This window comes from Episyrphus balteatus, chromosome 2 (assembly GCF_945859705.1).
Source record: "Episyrphus balteatus chromosome 2, idEpiBalt1.1, whole genome shotgun sequence".
Taxonomy (NCBI): Eukaryota; Metazoa; Arthropoda; class Insecta; order Diptera; family Syrphidae; genus Episyrphus; species Episyrphus balteatus.
This window is the reverse complement of record NC_079135.1, coordinates 22,756,446-22,770,756: the sequence shown is the minus strand read 5'-3', so window position 1 is coordinate 22,770,756 and position 14,311 is coordinate 22,756,446. Positions and strand designations below refer to the sequence as shown.

Here is a 14,311-nt window from a genome sequence, read left to right as displayed (position 1 = left end):
TTCAAGCCAAAAGAGTTAAGAATTGATTACAAAAACATGTGATATAACACCTATCATACATTAAATTTTGTGATATTGCAAAAATACAACTTCCAATTGATATTTTAAAGAATATTCAAACTTGTTTGTATAAGATTCGACTAAGAAAACGATGTAAAAACAAATCTGTTTCTTTTTTTAAGAAAATTATTAAAGTTTTCTAAATTCTTTAAGCTTTATGGATTTTTAGATAAAAATCCATTCAAAAGCAAAAGACATGCCATAAATATCAATCAATTATTATAAAGACCACCAAAAAAAATTTCTCTTAAAAAAATCTAAAAGAATTTGAATCCCCTAGTTGCTTGATTGGATATATCTTTAACTTTATGATATTTTGATAGAAATTTTCTTTTAATCTAATTTAATTTTCAAAAAAAAAATAAACAAATCAATCCTTAGTTATAACTTTTTTTATCAAAATTTATGTAAAATACTCACCATAAATTGAGTGATTTAATTCCTTTAATAATTTCACACATCAATATTAGATTGCATTTGATATCGAAGATGGATAGAAGCTTCTTGGATATCTACAAAAAAAAAAGAAAAAAAAAAAAATCTTTTGTTAGTAAAAAATCAAAAAAGAAAACTAATCTTAAAAATTATGATTTTACAAATAACTTGCTCCTAAAATCGTAAAAAATATCACAACATTTCTCAACAAAAATAAGTTATAACAGATAATCCCTCGTAAAAAGTTGGATCATAAAAAATTTGTTTTTCCCTTTTTTTCACCTGAGATAGGAATGTAAACAAATGGATTAAAAAAAAAAAGATCTCTATCACAACAAACTTTCGGTCTATAATTTAGTCTTCTTGAAAAAAAAATTGACCTATCTCAATAATTTCAAAAAAAAAAAAAAAAAAAACCATCTAATAATTTGTTATTAAAATCTTTTTTGTTTGGAATTTAGTATTTTTTTTTTTTTTTTATTTGTAAAACCCCCCTCATTGATGATGTATTCATCTCTGTGTTGTTGTTTAAAAGTAATAAATTATTCTCTCTGAAGACAGGTTAACTGAATGGTACTTCGAGATTAGAGACCAGCCCCAAAGAAAAAAAAAAAAAAAAGATTTATTGACACCGATTGGGATAGTAAATAATTGATATTTATAAGCTTCTATATCTATATCTTACCGCTGTGCTGAGCACAGAGCAGTTACAATGAACTTTCTGACATTGTTGAAATTTTTTTTTTTTTTTTCAAGTACTGATCATAGATAGAGAATATGAACTTATGGTCACAAACGATGATGATGATGACGACGAACGATGTGATAAAACAGAGCACATACAAAGCTTATGAGCGCGCGTTCTAAGTATCTTTCGTTAGAAAAAATACATTACCACTTTGTATCTTTTGTTTTATTTTTTTTTTTTTCAATTTTTTTTTTTTTTTGCACATCACGTTCGTTCGGTCGTTTGGTCATACGGCTTTAAAGCTAAAGCTATATAAAAATACTGTGCTGCGCACGCGCAGCAAGTGTTCTCTCTTCTCAATGACACAGTACATATCAGATGGCATATCGTTTTGCTGCAGGCAGAGTCTGTGTGTGTGTTCTGAAGAAAAAAAAAAAAAAAAAAAAAAAAAAAGTGTCAGGCACACTCCTATATAACCTATACCTTCTTTCGGTCTTCGAGATATCGGTCGGGTGTTAGTTTTTTGATCTTCTTTGCTGCACCTTTTTGTCGTCTCATTCATTCACTCCCTGTAGTTGCTGTCATCGAAAGTTGTAAATCGATTTCAATCGAAATAAACAAATTAAAATGACCCCACCGAGAGAGTATCTTGAGGAAGGTAGTAGTGATTATTATAGGAAAACGCTCGCGCCACCTGCCGTTTTGAGGTGACAATTATTGAGAGGACAAAATTATATTCATTTATATTCAATTGACATTTTTTCTTAATTAGTGAACTAAATTTCACTTCTTGATTTTTTGTCACTTCGTTAATTTAATTTCAATATCTAATTATATAATTTTTTGTATATGGAATATGTTCCGTTAATTTTTACTACAAAAGCTATTTATTGATCATTAATTTTCTCTAAATAAAAATATTTGCATATTTAACTTTAAACATTTAAGAAGATTTTTGTGTCAAAAAAGAAGAGAAAAAAATGTGAAATTTTTATCTCGTTAGATTAAACTATAAATACAAAAAAAAATGTCAATTTAATGAAATTAAATTCACAGTTGGGGTTTTATTTAATGAACTTGAAGATAGTTGTTATGGTATTTCTGATTTTTTGTACTAAAAATTAAATTTTCTTGTAACAAAACTTTCTAAAAATATTAAAAATGTGTTTTTTCCAAAATGTGGGAGGAGTTTTTAATTAAGAAAAAAATACATGACGTGATAAGTGATTTACTTGAATAATTTTTTTTTTTTTTAATATTCCAAAAAATATACAAAAATATTTTGTCACCTATGGTGTTAGATATTACCGTAACATTTTTTAATAAGCGATCTACACAAAAGATACAAAAAAAAGAGGTGTATCTTTTTATTTTGAATGATAAAAAAGAGCTCTAAAATAAATTGAATTTTCAATATCTTTTAAATCTAAATGGATTTTGATAAATGAAATGTTTAATCAACAAAAAAAAATTAAAATATTCATAGAAGACCTAATACAAAAAGAAGATCTATAAAATATGATAAGATCAATAGAAGATGATAGAGGTGACAGTGAGGCGTTGAAAAATTTAGCAATTATATTTAGAGATAAGATATTCAAGTGTTTTTTATAGCTTATAGTAAAATTATTTTATATTTCAACAATCAACATGTGTTGTGTATAACTTTGTGTTAATTTGGTATTCTTGTTATTAAGATCGTTTTTTTTTTTTTCATTGTGTTGAGATATTGGTTTTAAATACTGGGTTGTTAGATTAAATTTTTGATATTTCTGGGTTGATATCCAACGAAAGTGTGTCGAAAATTAGTTTTTGGTAAAATAACGGGTTATCGATAATCGATTTTAGTGTTTATTATTTTTTTATTGCGATGTATAGATATCCTCTCTGGCTTTAATTAATATTAATAAACTTATTAACATTTTTATTCTACGATTTCAAAAAATAGTTATCGATATTTTGCCCATCACTAGGTATATCGAAAATAATTAAAAAAAAAAAAAACTAGTTTGAGTAGTTAATTTGAGGATATTTTTAATAATTAAACATTTTTTTTATCAAATAAAAATGAGAATCAAAATAGAATAGTCTTAAGTACATAAAACAAAAAAAGCTTCCTTTAAAGGCCTTTGTTTAAGTTTCCAAAGTATAACATATCTCAAAACACTCATGATACAATAACCAATCAAGCCGCACTCAATTTTTCAAATCATTTTGACTACTTTTCAAGTTAACCCGGAACGCATATCGAAAAATCTCCTAAAAAGCCTAAAATTAAGTAGACAATAACCTTAAATTAGTGAAGTTATAACTTCTTACCAATTCCAAGTGACTTGACAGGCTATTTAATCAAATTTCTTAGAAATCCATTCAGCTACTGATAGAGTTCAACAAAAGCTTACAAAATTTCAAAGACTTAATCTCATTTTAACAATTGTTAGTTATTCATCAAAACACTCTTCTTATCTCCAAAAAACTAAACACACAAAAAGTTTCAATCAATCTCAACACATTCCAAAAAATATAAACACTTAACCCATAAACATTGTAACTTGTCATCTATATAAATTTTTCTTCTTCTTCCATTTTGCTAATTAGCATAAATATTTAGCCTTTTAACTCTTTAAGTTTGAGGTTAATAAATCTCTCCTTCTAATCTTTCTCCGTGATTTGTAAATCAAAGATAAATAATATGAAAACTCTTTGTTGACTTTAAAAGTTCTCAATTATAATTTTTTTTTTGTTGGAAATATTTAAACCCGCAGGTATTCAAAATATTTATCTAAAATTTATAAAAGGTGCGGGTATATTTTATCAAATAACCTATTAAGCTATTACCAAAAAATAGACACGACACACATCGATATATATGATCAATTGGCTTCTAAAGAGCTTATAAAGTGTTTTTTTTTTCTATTTTTTTTTTTTTTTTTTTTTGAGATGAAGATGTTTACAAGTTCTCCATCAACTAATCACCATTATTAAAAATTCTAAATCTTATCCCGACTAATAAACCAGTGTAAGTTGTCAGGTTTAGGTTTTCAAAAAAAAAAAAAATTTTTTTTTTTTTTGGATCATGAGAAAAAAAAAACCAAACCAAAAACAGCATTTTTCTTAAGGTCGTTTACGTCGTGGTCTACAGCTTTACGTCGTTCGTCGGCGTTCACCCGCTATATCAATTCAAGTTATACCTTTAAAAAAAAAAAACACAGATACAAAGATACATACTTAGCCTCGGACAATGCTATCATCTAGAATAATCACCATCGTATGGTTAGCAGTAACAGCAGCAGCAGCAGCCACACCGGTGCTTTGCTGCTTTAGAGCTGTTGTTGTTGATGGCGATGGCGTGGATTGGTGCAAACTTGCTTCTGTATATGCTTAACCTGTTGGGCGATGGCGGTTTGATTTACTTTTGCTGTGCGTCTGAAACTTACTTCACTTACACTCAAACTCCAAATCAACTTAAATCAAAAAAAAAAAAAAAAAAAACGATTGTTTCGTTTGGATTGCGTGCATAATATTATTATGTTTTTTTTCAGTTACTAGTATCTGCAACATGATGCCAGAAGCATTTTACAACTCTGCCACAGCCTCACATAATCTGACTTTGGCGTCAATTCTTTTTGAGAAAGGGGAATGGGCATTCTACTCAAACGTACAAAGTCTCTCAAAAAAAAAAAAAAAAAAAAAATACAAATACAAATTCGAAAGGAAATGGCATTATTTTCGGCCCGTCGGAATTCACAATTTATCTGTACACAATGCTGTGTTGCAGTGCTACTATTTCGTTCGTTTCAATGGTGCACAGTTGTTCGGTATAGGTGGCTCTGTTGGCTGACTGCAACAGGTGTGTGCTGGTCGAACAGGAGAGTGTGGAGGCATGACAGCAGCCTAAATCATGTTCGACGTTGTAATTATGGGGGCTCCCAAATGGCCACAGACAGACAAACAGACAGACAGAAAGACCTAGTGAAACTGAAAATGCGATATATAAAAATATGTTTGTACTATATACCTACCTGACTTGGCTATACTAAAATTAATCAGAGGAATTTTCGAATTTCGATGCCTATTATCTTTTCAAAGACAGCAGCAGCAGCAGAAAATATACACGCAGATACTTTAAGTATCTTAAAGTATCTTTTAAGAGTGCAAACTAAGAAAAATCTATAAAAAAAAAAAAAAAAAACGAGCAACAGGTTGCATGTTTGTGATTTGGCTTTTGGTGCGTTTTTGTCGAAAAAAAAGTGTCGGAATGTTGTTGCCATACTCTCCTATCTATTTTTTTTTTTTTTTTTTTTTGAGAATTCCAATGATTTATTCTATTTGACGCGAATAGTTTTAAACTTTGAGATACAAATGTATCTATCAATCGATCGGTAGATATGTGATCATAAAAATAGCATGATAGAAAAATCATTGATTCCCCCATTTAACACACACAATCTTAAAGTACATCGAAGATAATGGAGGAGAACCAGTAGCCCCAAAAAGGCAATATCACGATCGCGCATTGCAATCATATAAAATAAAGATTGACAGTTGTATTGTTTTTTATTTAAATTTTGTATCTTTTTTCAAAAAAAAAAAAAAAAATTTTTTTTTTTTATTTTATTTCAATTAAATTATTTTAATTAGAAAATTGTTTAATCACGGTTAGGAGCGTGCAGGCCACACAGCTTTGGAACTTTCAACATCTGGGCACGACTTTTTTTGTATCTATTGATTTATGATGACAGAGTAGAGACAGAAATCAAATTCTAACAAAATCTTATTTGGACTTTTGATTGTTGTTGTTTGGGGTTTTAAGTTCCCACACAGATAGAATTGTTCTCAAGACACCTGATGGATTGTGACAGTTGTCAATCAAAAAAAAAAAAAAAAAAAAAAAAAAAACATTTTGGAATTCGTAACTATCTTGATCTCGAGGGTGGTTTTGGTTGATATGAAAATTATAGGTCACTGCGGAATTAACGAGTAAGAACCAACGAGTAGAGAGATCTAATCAATCATTGTGTCGTTCACAGTTGAGGATATATGAATTGCACGCAATTTTAAATTGCATACAAAGTAAATGAGAAATGAGTTATGTTATGCTACATGCAACATAAATATTTTTTTTTTTTTTGCTGTAATTTAAATTGCCCCTAAAGATATTGAATTTCATGCAAAAGAAAAAAAAATCATTTAAAAAATACTGAAAAAAAAGAATGATAAAAATCAGTCGTTGGAGAGCATGCGTCGACGACTCTACAAATTGCAAGCAATGATTAATGAGGAGACGCTATTTATAATACAGCCACAACCAGCATGGAATTGTTTATATGGAATAAAAATATTTTTTTTTTTTTTTTCAACTTTTGCGCATGTGGAAGTCAGAATGATGATGATGGGTTATGAGTGAAGTCAGCTGTGCGTGAAGGCGTTATGTTGTAAACAAAAATAAAAAAAAAAAAAATTTTAAGGGAGAAGTTTATGATCTTAGGTTTCATACAAAATATAACAGAGATAAAGATGATTGATATCTGGAGGTAAAACTTTATCAAGCGAACTTGTTGAAGTGTCATTTACAATTTAGGTTGCAATTAATAGTTTTTACATTCGTGAAGTGCGGTTAGATAAAAAAATATACTCTTATATATTTGAGTTTATCTATTCTTTTACAAATAAGTTTCAGAATTAGCCAAAAGAGTCAAAAATTGTATTTCTATGAATTCAAGAACAAAACAATAGTACCATTTAACATTCTTGAAGTGCAGTTAGAGAAAAAATGTCTGATTACATTTATAATATGTGTCAGTGATATTAATCTGATAAATTAAAGTGAAATGAACGAAATCATAACAGACTGAAATAAATGTGGCCGAACAGTTCTACATTCGCGAAGTTTAGTGATCTTTACACTTAACTATGTATCTACTAAGTTAAAAATAGTTTTGAGCTAATGAACAAAATTATTTAAATTTTGATTGATCAAAATACACTGTCCGATACTTAAATTTCAAGGTGAAACAAAATTTCACATTCGCGAAGTGCGGTTTTGTTAAAAAAACCCATCTTAAATTTAGTTTTAAGATTTTTCTCTCGGCGCACTATGCGGGTACAAATGCAATAGTACAAATTCGTAGAAATAAAGTCATTATGAATTAAAATAGGGATGGTAAAATATTTCAACATTCGTGAAGTGAAGCAATTTTAACATTTCAAAATCTTCACGAATTTTTAGTTTTAGGATTTAGGTATTATGTATTTATTTATGTATTTTTCATATTTATAGTAGTGTAGTTAAAATTCAATTTTTACATTCGTGAAGTGATGTTTTCTAAAAAAAAAATTAAAGTTTATTCGAAACAAACAAAAGTTAAAGTTTATTGGCAACAGAGAGAATTTTTAAAATAAAACAATCTTGAATTTATTTAATTGAATTCGTGTAAAAAACACATTCTTAGAGTGCGGCTAGGAAAAAAGTCTCAACCTATAAACATAGCTGCCTTTTTTTTATGTATGCTGTCGTTGACGTTCACAATTAGATCTGAACTTAAAATATGTAAAGTGTAGATTCTCAAGCATTTTTCAAGATATCAAGCCTCAAGAACTCTGGACTACAAAAATTCTTACATTCCTCTAAAAACTAGCTAAAAGTTTCATCTTCTAAACTGTTTACATCCATTTTTAGTTTTACAAGACTAATCTTTGCTGTTCACTGATTGGATCAAACATCAAAACTCATTCCACCATCAAGTCTTAAACCATCTTTTAACAAACCCTCTCAATTCCATTCCAGTGAATGCACACAAACAACAATAAAGGCCGCACACTTCAGCACACTTCACAACATAGTAGTTTTACATACTTATCATATCAACAACAACAAACACAATTTTTTTTCCGCATAAAGCTTAGAAATTTAAACCCTTTTAATCTCTAACACCCCAAAAAGACTTTATATACAAACAAAAAAAAATAACAAAACATAACTTCTAATTGTTCTGGATTTGTGAGCTACCAAGTTTAACAAGCATTGTTTTCTATAAGTAGTACCTGGCCTGCTGCTGTTGCTGCTGCTGCCCCCTGCTGGGCTTACTACTCTTATAAATCTGCTCACACGCCTTTGCGATCAGATGTTGCAGTTTTTTTGTTTCATTCTCTACATTCATCTACACGCCAGAATGCCTTTAACAAGCAAATTATGATACGGTCTTAGATAGTTTTTTTTTTTTTTTTGTTTTTTATTTATTTACTGCCCCTCCCGCATATTATATGTATATAAACAAACGGTGGTTGTATGAACGTGAACATGGTAACCCTAGTAATTACATTCATTACATGGTCTAGCGCTTCTAACTTGGAAGTGATTCGGATTCGCCTTTTCGATAGAGTTTTTTTTAGAATGCATTTTATGGGGAGGGGGGCTTTACTACCTCTTCTCATTTTTTTTTTTTTTTATATCTACCTTGCTCGTGAACTGACCTTAAACTACTTTGTTTTTCATGCGAAAGGTGTTTGTTCGAGTTCGAGAGTCTTGAAAATTTATTGTATTGACCCAACACCGACTCTTTTCGACGGTACAGTGCTCACCCCTTCTCAAATCAAAGACAAAAAAAAAAATAAAAGGATTGTGAACTACTTTTTGTATCTTGTTGCTGTTGCAACTGCAGTTCAGTCGGTGTGTGCTTTCTTTGGGCTCTTGTGCCGGCACAGTAGGGCGTATAACCGCACACGACTGAACAAGGCCGTTGTAGCAGTTTTTTTTTTTTTTTTTTTTTTTTTTTTTTTACCGATTTTTGTTCTGCTGTATTGCCCATAGTCAATGGATTAAATAAAATGCTATCAACAAATGCTTGCAGCTTAGCCAAGCCAACCACCACCACCGGCAATTGAGGACGGATGTGGTCTGTCGATGAACACAAAAAAAAAACGAAACAAAAATCCGAAAAAAAATCACGCCGACCCGAGATCTCGCGAGAGAACAAAATAAATAAAATTTGCGGTGGACACTTGTAACTTGTTACCACCGTAATTTTTACGGTTTTTTGTTTTTTGTGTCTTTCAAAAAAAGTTCTTGTGTTTTTTGTTTTTTTTTTTGTTTATAGCTTTGACCACTGTTTGATTTGTATGAGAGAGTTATGTTGTTGGTGGCGGCGAAGGTGGTGGCGGGCGGTATGGCAGCAGTGGCAACCACAAACCATCAACAGAGCACAGCTGACCCATAGATTTGCATGCCACACAAAACAGTGTTGTGGTTGCAGATTGTTTGGATTTTGTCGTTTTTTTTTTTTTTTTTTTTTGTTAAAAGGGACACATTCAAAAACTCAAGTCATTTTCTGTGTCCGTCCTCGTTTTTTTGTTTACAGGGTGGATTGTGAATGTGTGTGAGGAAAAACCGTGGGAGCGTAATCGATATCAGAGTTTTTTATTTTGAAGGTGCTAGCTCGGGGGTAACCAACAAAGAAAATGTTGTTGTTGGGATTTTTGTTTTTTTTTTTATTCTTGTGGTAAGATATTGTATTTTTGAGTGGACAATACACAAATATCTTTTTCCCACATTAAAAATGTTTGTACAAATCAACATGACGAAGTTATGGCAAATATTTGAATTTGATTTGATTTGGAAAGGACCATAGCTATGATGAGGTTTAGTTAAATGGGTTTCTACTTTTATTTATTTTATGCCCGGAAGCTATAGAAGATATTGTTGTTTTAATTTACAGTTTGTTTTGTTGAAAAAATTATAGATTACCCGATATGAAAAGTAAGACGATTGAATCATTTTTTGATAGATGATAGACTTTAAATAGAAGAGGTCCTTGATTGTAGCCTTGTGGAGTTTCATTGTAAATTTATTTCTTGTGACCAGTACCTGTTGTTTTTTTCTATTCTTTTAAATATTATACACTTTGTTCTCTACCAAATGTAATAAAATGTCAAATAATACTATAAACAATATAGGCCCTAGAAATCAGCCTTATGGAACTCCATCCAATATTTTAGATTTGATAACAAATGTTAACTTCTTTTTACTTGGATATCTAGTTAAACATCTTCCGCTTAATATGTGAGTTTGTTTATTCTATAAATCTTCAAAAAATTAATCTAAATAGAAGAGGTCCTAGAAGGCAGCCTAGCAGCACTTCACCGCAAATTCAATAGTAGTGACTTATATTGTTTTTCTTTCACTCTGATAGCCTTTTCACACCTTATTCTTCTATGTAAAACGTTTTTTTATAAAATCTTCAATAAAGGCCTTAACAATCAGCCTTGTGGAACTCCATCAAAAATGTAGTTTTTGTTGAAAATGTTTCCTTTCTCCTAATTGATTAACTATCCCAAAAATTATTCTAAGAGCTGTCACATTTGTTTCCACTTCATATGTGCAAAATTCAGTTGAAAATAGATTCTTCACACATTCGTCTACAGGATGAAAAAAAAAACAGCAAATTGATTTCCCCCTAATAGAATATTGCTAATAAAGAAAGTACCTAACCACCACCCAACTAAAACTCCTAACAGACAAACATAGACAGAAACTAAAGAGACAGACAAGACAGACAGATAGCAAGACCAAAACGAATTGATGCAACACTCCCGCAAAAAAAAGTTTATTGAAAAATCAAGAACTCTCCGTTAGGAACAAGATTTAGCACATCATTGGATGAAATTGGGAATAGAATGAAAGGAAAAAAAAACACACATTGAACACCCGAAACTGAATAAGAGAAAATATACTAATGGTATACGTCTATAGCAATGCAGTGAGGATTGGAAAGATTTGCCAGAAAAGTGAATCCTTCCGAAAAACCCAATATGTGAACATTAAAACCACTCCATGACACTCCATAACCATTCGAAAGAAACAACATCCACCAGCAGAGAATTGAATAGAACATAGAAGAACAGAAAACACACTCCTTTGGCGAAAAGGAAAAATAATTACCCAAACACCTGTTGCAGCATCAACATCAGCAGCAACAGCAGAAGCAGCAACCTCATCATCATCATCATCATCATCATCATCATCATCATCATCATCTTGTGGAACATCGCTTAGCCCAAAGACCATCGATGAATCTCCAGGAAAAAAAAAAAAAATCCTACGAACATGTCTGTACGCAGTTTAAGATGAACGGTATGGAAGAAAAAGAGTCTGGGAGACTGAAAAGAGGGAACCAAACGGAACGGACAAGTTTTCTTCCCATTCAAAACGATGTCTTCTTTTTGTGGTGGTTCTCTGACTCCTTCTTGATATTCCAACAGGTAATGCGGCGCGCGTCTACATCGTGTTCGGTCTCCCCCACTTTCAAGTATTCTCGTCTTCTTTTTCTTCGTCTTCACAATCATCTTGAGTGCGGTTTTGTCGACGAGGACAAAGTTTTCCCATTTCTTCCATCTAAAGGTGTGTGTATAGAACAGAAAAAAAGTTCTCTCTCCCTTTTCTTGTTTTTTCTTCGAGGGACTTCTTTGGGATTTCTTCTGCACCGGGACATGAAAAGAAGTGCTTAAAAGTGGATTATAAAGTGCAGAAGTTTTTAACCTTTTTTACGGGGTAATAACTACACCTTCATCAAACACTTTTCTTTCATACATCTCTTTGTGGAAAATGGTACTTCTTCAAAGAGGGTTTTTGAAGGATGTTTGCCTTGGGTTTTCGGACATGTTGAAGTATAAAAGAGGATTTTACGAGTAAGTACAGAGGGTACTAAAGTATCAGAAGAAACATGATCTGAACATCTGGATATTGGAATGTGGGTTTTTTTAGAGTAAACGATTGGTCAAGATGCTTGGTTTTGACATTTCTACGAGCTTTGTGAATTATGAGTTCTTTGTTTTATTTCTTCGGAAGAAATAAATTACTGATACCAATTTGTACTGACAGACTTAAGACTTAAAGTTTCACTAAAAAATTTAGGGCTTTAGAAAAAACAGGTGTCAAAAATGATAATTTCATGAAGTTAAAAATACAAATTGGCAACACTTATTTCCCATTTGACAGATTAGTTAATACTCTCTTCAAAACTTCGAAGAGATAACACTAACATAAAACCAATCAAACAGTAGGAGTGTAAAACAAATCAAAGTTTACCATGTAAACAATATAAAATAAATTGATGATGAATCAATCAGATATTTTTTTTTTTTTTTCAAGAAGAAGTGCTGATTGTTTTAAATCAAATGACGTCAATTGTTCAACAGAGACGAACGATACAGACAAATAAAATAAAATAAAACGAACATTGATTATAAAGTACTCGTGGTGCAGATTCAGACAATCGTTGTGGCGCGACAAGCGGCGGATTGTGGTCATGTAAATGATAAAATTTATTACGCATAAAAGTTGATTGACATTTTCAGGTTAGAGAGTGGGAGTAACTTTTATCAGGAATAAAGTATTGAGTTCTTTGGAGATGGAGATGGATTTTGAACTTATTTTGGGCGAAGCTGGCAGGTGCTTTTTCGTTTAAGGACCCCGGACTTGTGGAAGATAAAAAATGTTTTTCGACTGATTAAATAAAACCTTTTTTTTTTTTTACAAAAAAACGTCACATTTCCAACAAGAAGGTGTATGATAGTTAACCGAGTTGAAGAAAGGAAACATTTGTTACTTCAGTTTGAATGGAGTTCCTCAAGGCTCATTCCTAGGGCCTTATTTGTATTTTTTTTTTTTTTCAGAACGTTTCATAAAGAAGAAGTTGTAATTTAAAGAAGAAGGTGTCACCAAAAATTAATTTAAGCTGGAGTTCCACTAGAGTACGATTTAGTGACTGTTTTTTTTATATTACTTTTTCGAAGAATTCGAAACGAATAAACAATAAGTTTTAAAAGAAGTTGTTAAAAAGTTAACAGAATAGAAGTGATACAGTACTTATTATCAAAAAAGAGTTTTTAATGCAGTTCCATAAGGCAGTAATCTAGGACCTGTTCTTTTTAAATTAAGTTTTTTGAAGACTTTATAGAATTACTTAAGCGCATATAAGAAAGGCAACATTATTTGTCATAAAAACTTAAATGTGTGTGGAGTTCCACAAAGTTGTTTTCTAGGGCCTATATTATTCCTAGTATTTTCTTAAAGATATCATGAAAACAAAAATAATAAGTTGTAAGAGAAAACAGTTTTAAATATTTAACCACCGAGGAAAATACAAACGCAAAATAAAATCCACAAAAATTATTTTCAGATGGAGCTACGCAAGGCTGTGGTTTAGGGTCTATTCTATTAATATTATTTTTTTAAGATCTCACAATTAATACATCATATATAAAAGAAGCTGTCGAAAAGTTAACAAAGATGGAGAAAGGCAACATTTTCCATCGATTAAAAGGCTTTAAAATGGAGTTCCAGAAGGCTGCCAACAAAGGCCTATTCTATTTATATTGACTTTTTTGAAAATTTCATTACGTAAACTAATAATAAACTTTATTGCTTAATATTATCATAATGATCCCATAATCTAGTATCTAACGCAAAAGTAATTTAACTGAAAAGTCACAAGAACAACAATCATTCATAAAAAAATATCATCGTCATTAAGTCTAAGCTGGCTAAAATCCATTCATACGCAATTTTTTCTTTCGAAACTTTTTTACAAAACCATCAGTATATCAAATTAACTTCTTTTTTGACATATAAGTTTATTGATCCACCGATTAACTTAAAATAATGATACTTCTTTTTAGCACATTAACTCATCATTTGTAAAGTTGTTGATATTTACACACAAAATTTTCGTGTATGTTGATGAAAGGAACGCGTACCAAAAAATTTTTAAAATTCACATTTATCATAATTTTAACCAGGCAACTATTCATAATTCATAAAAATGCAAGGCCGTAGTTATGGAATGATTATTAAAAAAAAAATTATATAATTTATGTGTTGAACCTTATCCTTTGCAACACCAATTAGTGTTCATCTAAGCTGATATTTGCTGGCGACTAGACTCTGCTCAAACAAAGTTATAACTATCGGTTTGAAAATAATGATAATTATGATGATACAACATTCTATACTACAGAAGTTAGTAGAGGTACAAAATCACATGATTCAGTTTTTTTTTTTTTTTTTTTTTAACCAAAGTTTAACCAAAGAAGTTGAAGCAAAAACTCTGCACCTGCGCTGTAATTATTCAT

At 30.6% G+C, this 14,311-nt stretch overlaps 1 protein-coding gene across 1 annotated transcript in view; it reads right to left on the bottom strand.

Annotated features, from left to right (window-relative positions):
- LOC129909010 (zinc finger E-box-binding homeobox 1) overlaps positions 1-14,311 on the bottom strand; it is a 72,775-nt gene that overhangs the window by 28,855 nt on the left and 29,609 nt on the right. Inside the window, exon 2 of the mRNA XM_055985920.1 lies at positions 481-572. The gene's annotated coding sequence lies outside the window, so the exon portion shown is untranslated. The remainder of the gene's footprint in view (positions 1-480; positions 573-14,311) is intronic.